This window comes from Balaenoptera acutorostrata, chromosome 2 (assembly GCF_949987535.1).
Source record: "Balaenoptera acutorostrata chromosome 2, mBalAcu1.1, whole genome shotgun sequence".
Lineage (NCBI taxonomy): Eukaryota > Metazoa > Chordata > Mammalia > Artiodactyla > Balaenopteridae > Balaenoptera > Balaenoptera acutorostrata.
The window spans coordinates 60878189-60891397 of NC_080065.1; the positions used below are offsets into that span (position 1 = coordinate 60878189).

The window sequence follows — 13209 nt, forward strand, 5'->3', positions numbered from 1 at the left end:
TAACTCCACAAACATCTTCTCTTTGGCCTGCAGGAGATGGCTCAGTATGCTACTAATGCTTAGGGCTATGTGTTTTCATTAAATATGCAGATAAATGACCAGGCTTGTTCCACTGGCGCTCCTTGTGGACTAAACAACGGCCAGTGTTCTGTTGTGAATCACTTGAATATTTTTCAATCCACTTGACTATTCTGGGCTTTATTTCTCAGTTAAAAAAATAAATCCAAAGCCTTCACTTTTATTAGCCAGCTTAAGCTATTTTGGTCCAGATGAGGCAGTACTATTTCATTTGCATCACATCTCAGCATGCCTGCTTAAAAGCCTATAGTGGCACGTGATTTCCCTTTTCTTCCCAGAACTAGTATGATAAGAAGCTTCCCATTTTGTCTGTCCTTCAAATCATCTATGAGAATAAAAATGCTCCTGGATGTGCTTATCAGAAAAGAGTGAAAGATAATCAAGGACCAGGAATGCCTAGATTGAGGCACCTGTGACCGGGAGGAAAGAAAGTCATCTACCCAGAGAGCAAAGCAGGAAGTCACGTGTGAGAGGTGGGCAGGGAGAGCGGGAGGCTTGCAGCCAGGGGCCCTCAGAGTGGGCACAGTGAGTGCCCCAGCGGCCACTTTTATGAGGTTTGTACTCTGAAAAACTCTCACACTTTTAGCTAAATAGATGTGTGTATTCCACATAAGCGGCCTGAGGGAGGGGCTTGTGCTGACACCTGCTGAGAAGGGAACACGTAGAAGTGCAAACCGAGGGGTCCTCTGGAACCCCGTGATAGAGGCGTCTCTTTACCCCAAGGCTTTGTCTCATGACAGCAGCAAAAAACAAAAACCAAAAACCAGACTGCCCGAGTTGGCATTTTGCCAAGCCTTGTTTATCAGTCAGTCTCTCAAACCAGCCTCCCTGCTGCTTTCCAACATTTGAGAAATCCGGCTTCCACAGGGAGTAGCTCAGAGGCACAGTGTTCCCAGAAACAGAGCGGTGATTTGGGATTTCTATCTAGATCAGCCCAGCCCCAAAGACCCAAGGCATACTGCAGGCACGAAAAGAAAACCTCAGAACGGAACACCCATTTGAGTCTCAAAGGATGATCACTTCGAGTGCAGAGAAGTGGTTGGAAGGTTGAAGACAAGAGAAGGAGCCAACAGATGAGCCGAAAATACGGGTCTAGGGTGTGCAGGTGTGCGAGCAAATTTCCCAGTTGGCTGAGGGAGGGAAGAAAGAAGGAAAGGGGGCTGCTGCTTCCCAGTGACTTGACTTAATTACTTCTTTTTTTCTAATTGCATTTGTTATTGAGATAAAATTCACTATTTTAAAGTGTATAATTCAGGACTTCCCTGGTGGTGCAGTGGTTAAGAATCCGCCTGCCAATGCAGGGGACACGGGTTCAAGCCCTGGTCCAGGAAGATCCCACATGTCTCAGAGCAACTAAGCCCGTGTGCCACAACTACTGAGCCTGTGCTCTAGAGACCGTGAGTCACAACTACTGAGCCCACGTGCCACAACTACTGAGCCCATGTGCCACAACTACTGAAGCCCACATGCCACAACTACTGAGCCTGCACTCCAGAGCTCACAAGCCACAACTACTGAGCCCATGTGCCACAACTAAGTGAAGCCCACACGCCTAGAGCCCGTGCTCCACAACAAGACAAGCCATCGCAATGAGAAGCCCACGTACCACAACAAGAGTGGCCCCCGCTCGCCACAACTAGAGAAAGCCTGCGTGCAGCAACGAAGACCCAACACAGCCAAAAATAAATAAATAAATAAATAAAAATTTATAAAAAATAAAAAAATAAAGTGTATAATTCAGTGTATTTTAGTATATTCACAGTGTTGAGTAACCATCACCACTATCTAATTCCAGAACATTTCGATCACCCAAAAAAGAAATCCCATACCCATTAGCAGTCACTCCCCATTCTTCCAACCCCCCAACCCACTGCAATCACAAATCTATTTTCAGTCTCTATGGATTTGCCTATTCTGGATATTTCATCTGAATGGAATCACATAATATATGGCCTTTTGTTTCCGGCTTCTTCCACTCAGCCTAATGTTTCCAAGGTTCATCCATGTTATACCATGTATCAGTACTTATTCCCTTTTGTGCTGAATAATATTTCAGTGTATGGACATACCACATTTGTTGATCCATTCATCAGTTGATGAACATTTGGATTGTTTCCATTTTTTGGCTGTTATGAATAGTACTGCTGTCAACATTTGTGTGTATGTTTTCAGTTCTCTTGGGTGTACACCTCGGAGTAGAATTGCCGGGCCATAGACTTCATTATTTCTTGAGATTCTTGTTGACAGTGCAGGACTATGGGACAAAATGACCACAATGTTGTCCTTGCTGCCATGCTCCTGGATATGAAGCTCTAAGCACAGAGGGTACCACGTGATGGTTTGATGTGAGCCCATGTTGCCTGCAGGCATGTGGTTGAGACCACAGTCTCCCTGGAAAGAGGAAGTAGAAGGTGATGTGGCAAAGGAAGCCAGGCCAGAGTCAGAGGGCCCTTGCAGGGAGTCCCCACTGCCTCCTGTTGTGAGCTCAGCTCCTCCCCTGACCCGGTGGTCCCATCCACATCCCATCCACCACTGCTCTTCCCAGAAACACCAAAACATGGGTCAGGTAGTCAAGTGCATAGGTGCAAAGAGTTGTTAAGATTTTTTAAAGTACTACTCTGATGTCTTAGTTCAGGCTGCTGTAACAAACTACCATAGCCTGAGTGGCTTATAAACAACAGAAGTTTATTTCTCACAGTTCTAGAGGCTGGAAGTCCAAGGTCAGGGTGCCAGCATGGTTCGGTTCTGGTGAGAGATCTCTTGCTGATTATGGACTGCCATTTTCTCTTTGTGTCCTCACATGGCATGAGGGGTGAGGGAGCTCTCTGGGGCCTCTTTTATTAGGGCATCAATCCTATTTATGAGGGCTCCATTCTTATGATCTAATCACCTTCCAAAGGTCCACCTCCAAATACCATCACATTGAGGATTAGGTTTCAGCAAATGAATCTTGGAGGGACACAAACAGTCCATACCATCTAGAAACTTTATTGATTTATTTTTTAAAGTCTTTTGTCCCTTTATCATTGTGTTCTATGGTGAGAGTCAGAGAACAACTAGGCTGGACACCCTAACTCTCTTTCTTGTCCCATCTCATGCCCAGATTTTCCTTCTGAGACAAGAGGGATTTAATGATGCTAAATCTGCTGAATCTACACCTTCTGGAAGAAAGCACACTCTGACATTTCTGAACTATTATGATGCTCTGTGCCTTTCTCTTTATTCCCTCTCTCAACTACTACTCTGGCCAAACAGCCAGAAGAGAAGGCACACCTTTCTCCCAACCTAAGTTTGTCTTTCTCTGACCTCTCAGGCTGTTTTATGTTCCTCTCATCCAATAAACCCTGTAGGTACTGTTGCAATAGTTCAGATGGATTCTCACCCTAAAAGTGTAGATTCTCAGGAAAGCCACAGGATGATGATGAGGGCTGTTTTTCTGTTGTGGTGGTGGTGGTGATGGTAGAAGAGGTTGAAATGTTGTTTCTAGAGTTAATTAAAATGAGAAAAGGAGAGTCATCCAAATACTGGGTATTAGAGAGCTTTCTGGAAGGAAATGTCTTAACACCTTGAACCTGTGCAGACCTAGCTTAGGTGGCTCATGATGCTGGCAGGTGAGAAGGCCCTACATCTACTTGTGGGAGGACCATTTCAACCACTGGTTTTCAGTGCCTGACTTTATGTGGTGGGTGCTCTGCTAAGAGAAGGGGTTACGAAAATGAGTAAGACGCAGTTCTTGTCCTCACGGAATTTATAATATTAATAGAAATACGTGAGGGAATGTGATGTGTTGGGCAAGAGGAAAGTTGCAGGTTATGAGGGAAAAGGAGGGGTGGCAACCAGCAAGGGCAAAGAGCACTTTGCTTCCATGAGTGCTCTGAGGCTTGAAGGTCAGCAAACCATTGTGTGGATATTCCTCCTGCCTAGACCATTGCAGTGGGAGGCGGGGAGAGGAGAGGAGTTCTTTGGATCTAATGAGTCCACTTGGGCCTTTCTTTGGGGCCTTAAACTCAGCAGAGTCACCTTTGAGACCACAAACCCTAGATAATCCTGGTGGTAGAATTATTTGCTTAGAAAGCAAAAAGATGTTAGTGGCTTTTTTCAGAAATGTGTATATTTTGTAATTAATTAAATCAAGTTAATCACTACAGTCTATGGTAGGTACAGAACCCTCAAATTCTAAGGGCACTGACAACCCAAATATTTATGCTAATACATTTAAGCAAAAGGGTGCTGGAGTTGGGGGCAGCAGACCCAGCTATAAAAGGCTGCTCCCTCAAAGCCCTATAGCAGGATGAGCACGGGGCAGAGCTGGAAGGGGCCACCACAATACACTGCAGCCTGGAGGGCTTTCTCCCACTGGGTTTTGGGATTTCAGCAAATTTTTCAGATCCTTGTCAAGTGCTCTGAAGAATTTCAATCACAAAGCTGTGACTGGAGCCAGCTTTGGTGAGGTCAGCTGTTGGTCTGGGAGATACTGTGATAATGATTGGCTATTGGGAATTGGCACTTTCTGAAGGACACGTCACTTCATCAGTCATTGTGTCTTTGAATAACGTTTTGTGTCCTTCAGGGCCTTTCATCTGAAACTACCTTGTAAACATGGACCGTCTTGCCCCTGCTGTGAGGTAAGCATCCTTCTTTGAGGAAAGTGAAGGAATTCTCCCAGAGTCTGAGGGCGAGCTTCACAAGCAGGACTGGAATTCATCTCCTGTCATGGACTCGTGAAACAATGCTCACTGGCTTCACCCCATCGTCTTCCCCTTGGAAGGCAGGGAAGGCAAAGCAGCACAACAGGAGGCTGTCAATGCTTAAACTGTTAACTAGCGTTTTTCCAAAATGTGTTTCTGGTTAGTTTAAAGAAGGATAAACAAGATTTAATAGCTGGCAATGAATCACATTTTTTTCTCCCTAAATGCTATTTGGATCCACTCAAACGCCTGTCATTCTACTTTTGTACAAATAAATAAATCTCCTTTTCTTTTGTGCATTTTTCTCTGTCCTGAATTTCCTAAAATACAATTTGTTTGACGGATGAGTTAAGCAGTTCTGAGATTTGTTTTTGGCTCTGTAGGCAACTGGGTTGTTTTCTCATCATAATTCAGTGGGACAAGGTTATCACCCCACAAACACTAACACCTCATTTAGAACCAGAAGCACTCCCCCACCAGAAGAAAGCAACTGCTAATGTTCTGATATAAGTTTCAGTTGTTACATGTGAAGTTTCCTTGTATTAACATCTCTGCCCTGCCCCTTCCCTTTCCTCTTGTTTTAGTTATGCTGGATGTACTTTGTGTATAGTCATTTTGAAGTGGAATTACAGACAGAAAGTCAACTTGAGAGGAAGCACAGAGGTGGGCCCCTCATCTGCTTAGGCTTGAGACTCTAGAACCAAGAACCTGACAAACAGGGACAAACCTCACTGTAATCTGAAAGCAAAATGAACACAGAGAGTATTTTTTTCTCCTGCCACATAAGCATGTTTTTTTTTTAAGACAAAGACCTGTGAAACAGTTGAACTGAAATTAAACCTATGCATTTTCTAAAGTAAGTGTACTGAAATGTTTTCCAAATAGACTCTGAATCAAGCTGACATTTCATTTGGTTTCAAGTCCTTGGTTAAACAGAGAGGTGCCTTTTAAATAATTGCCCATTATAATAAAAGATAAGCCAAGTCAATAAAAATATGTTGTAGGTCTTATTTTCAAGCTCTCCTTACTAACACAGAGCCTCTGTGAGCCTGTTTCAAATGCTCTATCAGTGCTTCTCATAATCAGAAATGCTGTTGCCCAGGAAAGGCAGGAAGTTCCAAGAAGAGGGCAAACCCAGAACCCAGAAGTGGGCTTGTGTCTCCACCGGTTCTCAGCTGGGTGGTTGGGAATGAAGAGGGAGTAGTTCTGCCATCCCATCTCTCCTCATTCCAACCATACAAGTTCAAGCACAAAGCCTTGAAGCAACACAGCCAAGTCTGAAGATTATTTCCCCCAAAGTTTTCAGAAGATTTATTTCTACAGCCGTACTGTTTAAATGTGCCTTTCGGGACTTAGCGTATTGAATTGCAATAATCTGTTTACAAACCTGTAGTTACCTCAAGAGTAAAGAGTGTACCATCTTTATCTCCCAGTATCTAGCACAGAGCATATTAGATAACCTTTAAAGGATTAAATGAGTGATGCATGAATGAAAGAATACCAAATGGCATTGATTAATAATCAATTTCCTTTCCCAACATTCATTTATCAGCCATGTGTAATAAAATATATAGTTTTTTTAAAAAGTAACATTAAGAGTATGATTTTCATTAAGTTTCATGCAATTCTGAAAACAGCTTATGGGGTTTCATCATTATGTCCACTGGGTCCTGGCATCCAAGAAAACTGAGCTGGGAACTACTGGCACAGGCCAGTGGTTCTCAGCCTTGAGTGTGCATTAGAATCACCTCAAGGGCTTCTGTTAACACATTGCTGGGCCCGCTCCCAGAGGTTCTGCCCAGTAGGTTTGGGATAACGCTGACGCTACTGGTCCATGGACCACACTTTGAGAAACACTGGTTTAAGAGAATGAGCAGGGTGGTGGATGATTTCTTGTGCTGACTAAACTGCATGACCTTCAATAGACCATTCACCCATCTCATAGTGGCCCACGGAGATGGAGAGAGACAATGACACCTTATATCCACAGAGTATTTCAAAACACAAACCCTGTACCACTTACATGAGCACACCTTTCTCAACCTTACTCACAGGGATGTAAGCTACAAGTGAGAAAGGAAGTAAATACAATGAAAAAAATACAATACAATGAAATAAATACAATGAAAAAAATCGGAAAATCGGAAGTACTACAGAAATGTATTGTTTTATCATCACAAAGATCCAAACTTTATCTTGGGCTTTTCCCACTAGGGCCTTCCTAGGTTGGACCTCTTCGTATAGAAATACTGATGTTAATTTAAGGAAACAAACCCACTAGGTTAGGAAACATGGAAAATAGCTGAAAAGTTTTATGTGTTGGGGTTTGCACGCTGGAGGAATCCATGATTTTCTGGGCATTCTACTGAGCTGATACAGAAGGACTGGCGTCTGTTCAGTATCTGTGCGTATGTCTCTACCCACCGATGCCACAAGCACCAGGGTTGTTTCCTGGGGATCTGTGCACTCACGTGGCCTAGCTGCTGGCAGCCCTGACTCTGACATTAATCAACTTGACATCTGGAACCAACCTGAGGCAACCCATCTGATTGCCACAGATGCCTTTACTTTTCAGCTGTCAGCAAGGAGATTATTCAGTTTAGGGTGCCAGGTCTACACCACACAGTCTGCATGGAGGGTTGAGTGGTGTGTTAGAAAGTAAGTTGAATAATCTGGGAGTGTGGGTGAGACAAAAATTTCCCTCAGTAATCTGTCAACTCGAGCCTACCCCAGGAAGGCATTTTGCCTGCAGCAGCAAAATTACTGTGGTTGGGTAGAGCTGACTAGATTATGTTCTACATATCCTTGGAGTGCATATTTTGCCCATTTTTGCAAATTACAACATCCTTGAGCTAACTATATAGCAGCAGCAGCAGCTACTTTCAAAACCCTTTAGCACCCATTGGTCAGCTACAGCTAGGACTGCATCCTTTAGTGGCACTGGGGAAGATGTCAAAACCTCTCCTTAGGTGAGTTCCAAAGAAGCCTAGGCACTGCTCGGTGACTAGTAACCTACTCATTGTCATCATTACGACAGCAGTATGGGACTGGGCTGTGGGCACAATGTCAATTACACCCCTTTTCTATTTTAGCATTTCATGCACTCTAATATGGGAAATGAGGCCCAGGACATTGTCCAGAAGAGCAGCTTGTTGGAAATTGCACTGTGATATGTTAGGATGATGCAGGCAATAAGAAACCAAACTTTACCTCATGGAGGAAAAAGAAATCTGTAGATAACATTGTAAATCAGTTGGAAGTCAAACATCTACCTGGATTGTCACCCACCATTTCATGGCATTGATTTCTCAAAGCCTAAAACCATAAAGAACCTAAACCAGAGCGGAAGGGCATCCTGGCCTCCCATGTTCACTGATTTAATTTTCCCCTCAGAACACACGCAGCCCCATAATTAGAACATTTACCAACCATAAATACAATTTAAACTCTGTACATGTGTGCCTACATGTGTGGAGAGACTTAGGCTGAGATACGGTTTCAATAAAAACAGTCCTTCTGCGCTGATTAGAATGTGTAAAGAGGAAATCTGTTTATACCACAATCTACTCAAAACTTGTGTTGGCAGCAACACTCTCGGCTAATAAATGTCAATAGCAAAAGCTACATGGAGGGTATGAATTAAACTACTCACAATCTGGAGATTCAGAGCTCAGTCTAAAATGGCATGTCCAACTCTTTCTGTCATGTCCGCCGTGAAGGAATGCCATAAGCCCAGGGCCCATGAAGCTCAGACTGCTAACAAAGGGGATGTGCTCCATGATGTTCCTCCGTCTGTCGAGTTCAAGTCCACCCGCAAACAGAAAGGAGGTTTTAGAGGAAACTGCAGAGTCCTGCAATGTTTTGGTAAGGCGTTAGTATTTATTCTCCGTCTTTTCAAATAATGGCGGTATCATTCTGGATCTATAGTAGCATGAAGAATGAGATAATTGGATTAACTAGAAATCAACAGGGCATTTAATTTTTTTTATGCTCCATTTTTCATTTCTTGTTGATTTCATAAAAACCAGAAACCAAGCACTGTCCATTGAGTCCATCCACCCATGTATTCATCCCGACCAATAGCAGCCCTGGTCTGATTAATGCAAGATCCCCTGAGGGTCTATGTAACTCAGAAGAACCCTTGGTCACACTCATGAACTAGTAGGAAGAGGAAAAACACAAGTAGAAGAGCTGAAGGTGGTGAAAAATCACAAGTGAAAAATAGAGAGTCTATCCAAAGGTAGAGTGAGGGTGTGGTATGGGGTAGCCTGCTGGGAGGGGTGGCTGTGTCTCTTCCTAGAGGATTATTAAAGAGCCATCTTAGGATGACATTGGTATGTCCAGGGGTATTGGTGAGAGCCATAGAAAAAATCTCCAGGTGATACAGAGTCTTCTCCTTCAGGTTGGCTGTAGGATAATCTACATTTATTGAGTTGGAGGGAAAGGTGAGGGGGCAGCATGCTTATTTTTACTGTTTTTACTATTAAAAACAATAGTAAAAAACAACAACAATAATAATATCAGCAAATACGTGCTACCTGCCAGACACTGCTTTAAATACTTGACATTTATTAACTCATTTAATCATAACCACCACCACCCTAGGAAGTAGGTATTATTATCACCCTCATTTTACAGATGAAGAAACTGAGGCACAGAGGTGCAGAAACCTCCCAAAGTCATCTAGTCAGTAAGGGGTGAAGGCAGACTCAGGCAGCTCCCTCAGAGTCCGGTGCATTAGCTTGAGTCTCTATTGCCTCTCGAAAGAACCAGGACCCAGCATACTGAGCACTGTTCTAAGCCCTTTGCTGGCACTCACCCATTGAGTCTTCCCTACAATGCTGTAGGCAGGTACTATTATTCTCCCTATTCTGCAGATGTGGGCCTCGGGCACTGAAAGCTAAGTATGCATCACTGGTAAGAAGAGCTCCAGAGCCCTTGCTTGTAACCGTTGCTCCATGCTGCTTCCCCACAGGCTCGCAAAAGTCAACTGAACATACTCGAGTCCCCTCTATCTTTTCTTCTGCTCCATTGCACTTTCTCTCACTCCAGGCTCTGCCAGAACCCCTGTTACACTCCTGAGTGACTGAGTTTTCATTTGCCTGCCCAGTGCTGTCAGAGGCGGTACGACATGGGGCCACCTCCTTGGACCATCTACTTCTCTGGGTTCTTCAGGCATTCGCCCAGATCCGATTCACAATGGTGAAGGCTGTGTGCACCCAACTAAAGACAAAGAGAGAGTCCAGATGATTTAGACTCAAGGAAAACTCCAGGTAGCAGTACAGTCATGTATAATATAAAGCACTTTCAATATATTACATCAGTGCTTTCACACAGGTTTTTTCATTTAATTCTCTTACCAACTCAGAGAAGCAGCCATTGTTGTCTCTAATATTAAGAGAAATACTTAAATTCAAGAAAAGCTTTGCGACTTACCCAAGATCACACATCTAGTAAAAATCACAGCTGGGACTCAGAATCCATCTCTATATTATGATGCTGCATCACAAAAGAACAATCTTTCCTTCTGCCCTTTATTGGCCTTAAATAATAACAACAACAGAAAAAAAAAAAAAAAAGGGCTCTGCCCTCAGCTCTCGGGACAAGAGTGGTCATCAGCTCTAATGGACCACGTGTCTATTCATCCATGCAGCCCCAGACATCCACAGGAGGTGGGACAGGCTCTCTGTTGCTTCATTTCTATGACCTCTCTTTTCATGAGATCAGTCTCCACACCCCACCCTGCAGTGCATTTCTGGGGAGCTGGAAGCAGAGGGTCTTCCATAAAGGGCCCTCCTCTGTAAAATACCATTCCTCTGTTCTCCTGAGAGCCCTGGTTAGCTGACCTTTCAAGCACGATGAAAGATAGCTCTTTTTGGTTTATTTTCCCCAGATAGTTGGAGGAATGTTGTTCTGGGCTCGTGTTCAGTGGGTTTGTGTTTTTTGTTGCTGTAATGGTGTTTTGCTATAGTGGTATTACCATATTTTGGAAGTTTTCTAAACCATTGCCTATGCACCCAGGGGTGACTATTAAAATGATGAGGCCATTTTTATAAATCACAAAAATAAATAAATGTATAAAAGTGCAGTTAATAAAATGGGCAAAGCTAACTTGGCTAAAGAAACAACTGAAAGTGTTTTTCAGAATGTAAAGTGAGTTTCATGACCCAAAAGAAGTCTATAGAATTAAAATTCTGTACATTTTAAGGAAAAAAATAAGTATATATGAATAGTATATATGAATGATAAGATAAATGGTAAATGCTGACTTTGATTTTATATTTTATCTGGGTATCTATTAGACAGAAGAAATATAAATGGAAAAACATAAGCATACATGCATTAGGAATAACTATGTTATGTCTTATTTACATATAATCATTGTTTTAATAGAATCAAAACATGCATGATAGTTTTTCTCTTTTTGAGTTGCTTTTTTTTTTAAGTGGCTTTTTGTTCTTTCTCATCCAATATCTACTTTACCACATCTGAAGGGTTACCCACATAAGATATCATAGTCAGAACCTGCCAAGAAACATCAGAAATTAGACTTTCTGGATCACATACCAACCTTCCTCCCTCTCGCCATGCACTGCCTCTACCTGCCTCATCCACTGCTCTGCCAGGAGCATGGCCTCCACTAGTTGGGGCTTCACTGACTGTACAGAAACTTACTCCTAGTCTCCCTGGTCATCCCTGAAAACTCGCATAGGTGGTTTCCCAAAGGAGAAGAAACTGATTGCCAAATGCTCTGTGCGCTGGGCAAGATTTCCATGAACATATGAATACATTCATGGAGGAAATAAAACTTAAGTACTTGATAATTTCATCAACGGGAAAAAATTCAACTGTTTACAGGTTGACAAAAGTTTTTAAATGTGTGTTTTGTTTCAGATATTTTAGGGGCAGGCAGGGCTTTTGGCCTTCAGATGGAGGGGGGGAAAACAAGGTGAGTATAGAGGTTCCAGGCAGTATCTCACCTGCAGGGCTCCTCCAGGCTCTTTCAGGCTGCCCATCAGTGGTGCTGACCATGGCCTGGGCCTCAGTCTTCTGGCACAGGTGCTGGGTAGATCTGACAGCATAGGCTCATTATGGATGATTACAGATATAAACTTTGGGCAAGCTCTGAAGAAAGCAGGTTTCAGACCAATTGGACTTGAACTAGCTATGTTTTAAATGACAGAGGTGATGGGCCATGAGGGTCATCCTACCACATCCCACATTATTAAGGGAGGGGGGCACCTCTTTCCACAGAGCAATACCATGAAGAGGCAAGAGGTCAAAGATCAAGTCTTCTGCCAACTACAGAGCTGATAAGACTCTGATCACTTATAAAACATTCGGTCCTCTGTGTGTGTGGTCTGAAAAATCAAACCAGACAAAGTGAAGGTTTTGGTGGAGGGTGGCAGGGGAGGGAGAGGTTGAGTAGAATCAAAACAGCAACTGTATCTGGATTTGTTTTTAACTCTCCCAAATAAACGCATGTGGAGGAACAGAATCAAATATTTTTCTCAAGCAGAAAGAATTATTTTGCCTTCAAACACAAACCAGGTAGATATGGTCTCAAAAATGACTAGAAATGCAGCGGTGTTCCACTGTGGTTGTTCTTTCTATCACATACCAAATTCCAAGTACTTTTTGTAAATTACTCACAGGCAGTTAAGTCCTTTAGATTCATCCTGTGATGGTGGCAGTTTTGTTGGGCCATGTTTGTCATAGAGCAGCTGCTGAGATTCTAGCAGGAAAAAAAGCCACATGATTCTTCAGCTCATAATCCAGTTAGTTTATTTTCCTGATATTACATTTGGGCATCATGGCCATGCAAATAGCAAGGCAAGTAGCTCTGGGTCAAGAGCCAGAAAATGGAGCTCCCTAACCTCCCCACAGGTAGAGAATGATCAGATAATGTATTTGGCCTTTTCCTCCCCACCTCACCCCTACACACGCAGACACACACCATGAATTCCAGATTTGCCCTTCAGTTGTTTCCCATGCACACTGCAAGAGCAGAAGAGGCAGGGGAGAAAAGCACAAAGCTGAGCCAGGCCCCATCTGGTTGCTGGCTTCCCAATCTCCTCATCTAGTTTTCTCTCCAACATGACCTGAAGACCACTTGGGTGACCCAGAAAAGATTCCTGTGACCTGTGCCGTTCCTCACGCTCTAACTGTGCTGCCATTCTCACTCCGTTCCCTCAGCAATACTGTGTAGGCCCTTCCTACCTCTTTAATGGACATGAATACCCTAAGTTTTCTAAGTCTTTTCTCCCCAAGCAAATGAGAAGCTCCAAAAGGGCAGGGAACACATCTGATCCTTTCCTACCCTTCATTATTGCTAGTACAGTGCTAAGCAAATAGCAGTCTCTCAAAAACAAATTGCGTGAGGAGTCTCTTTGGTGTAAGTTTTTGTCAGCTGTAGTAGATGGGTAAGGAGGACAAAAGAAAG

General features: G+C 43.2%; 1 long non-coding RNA gene across 3 annotated transcripts in view; it reads right to left on the bottom strand.

The window, feature by feature from the left end:
* LOC130706942 (uncharacterized) overlaps nt 1–10286 on the bottom strand; it is a 78349-nt gene extending 68063 nt beyond the window's left edge. For all 3 annotated transcript variants that reach the window (XR_009006976.1, XR_009006972.1, XR_009006982.1), the window contains exons 1-2: nt 10203–10286; nt 8419–8617 (exon numbers count right to left, since the gene is read on the bottom strand). This is a non-coding gene — a long non-coding RNA (uncharacterized LOC130706942). The remainder of the gene's footprint in view (nt 1–8418; nt 8618–10202) is intronic.
* Between the last annotated feature and the right edge of the window lie 2923 nt (nt 10287–13209).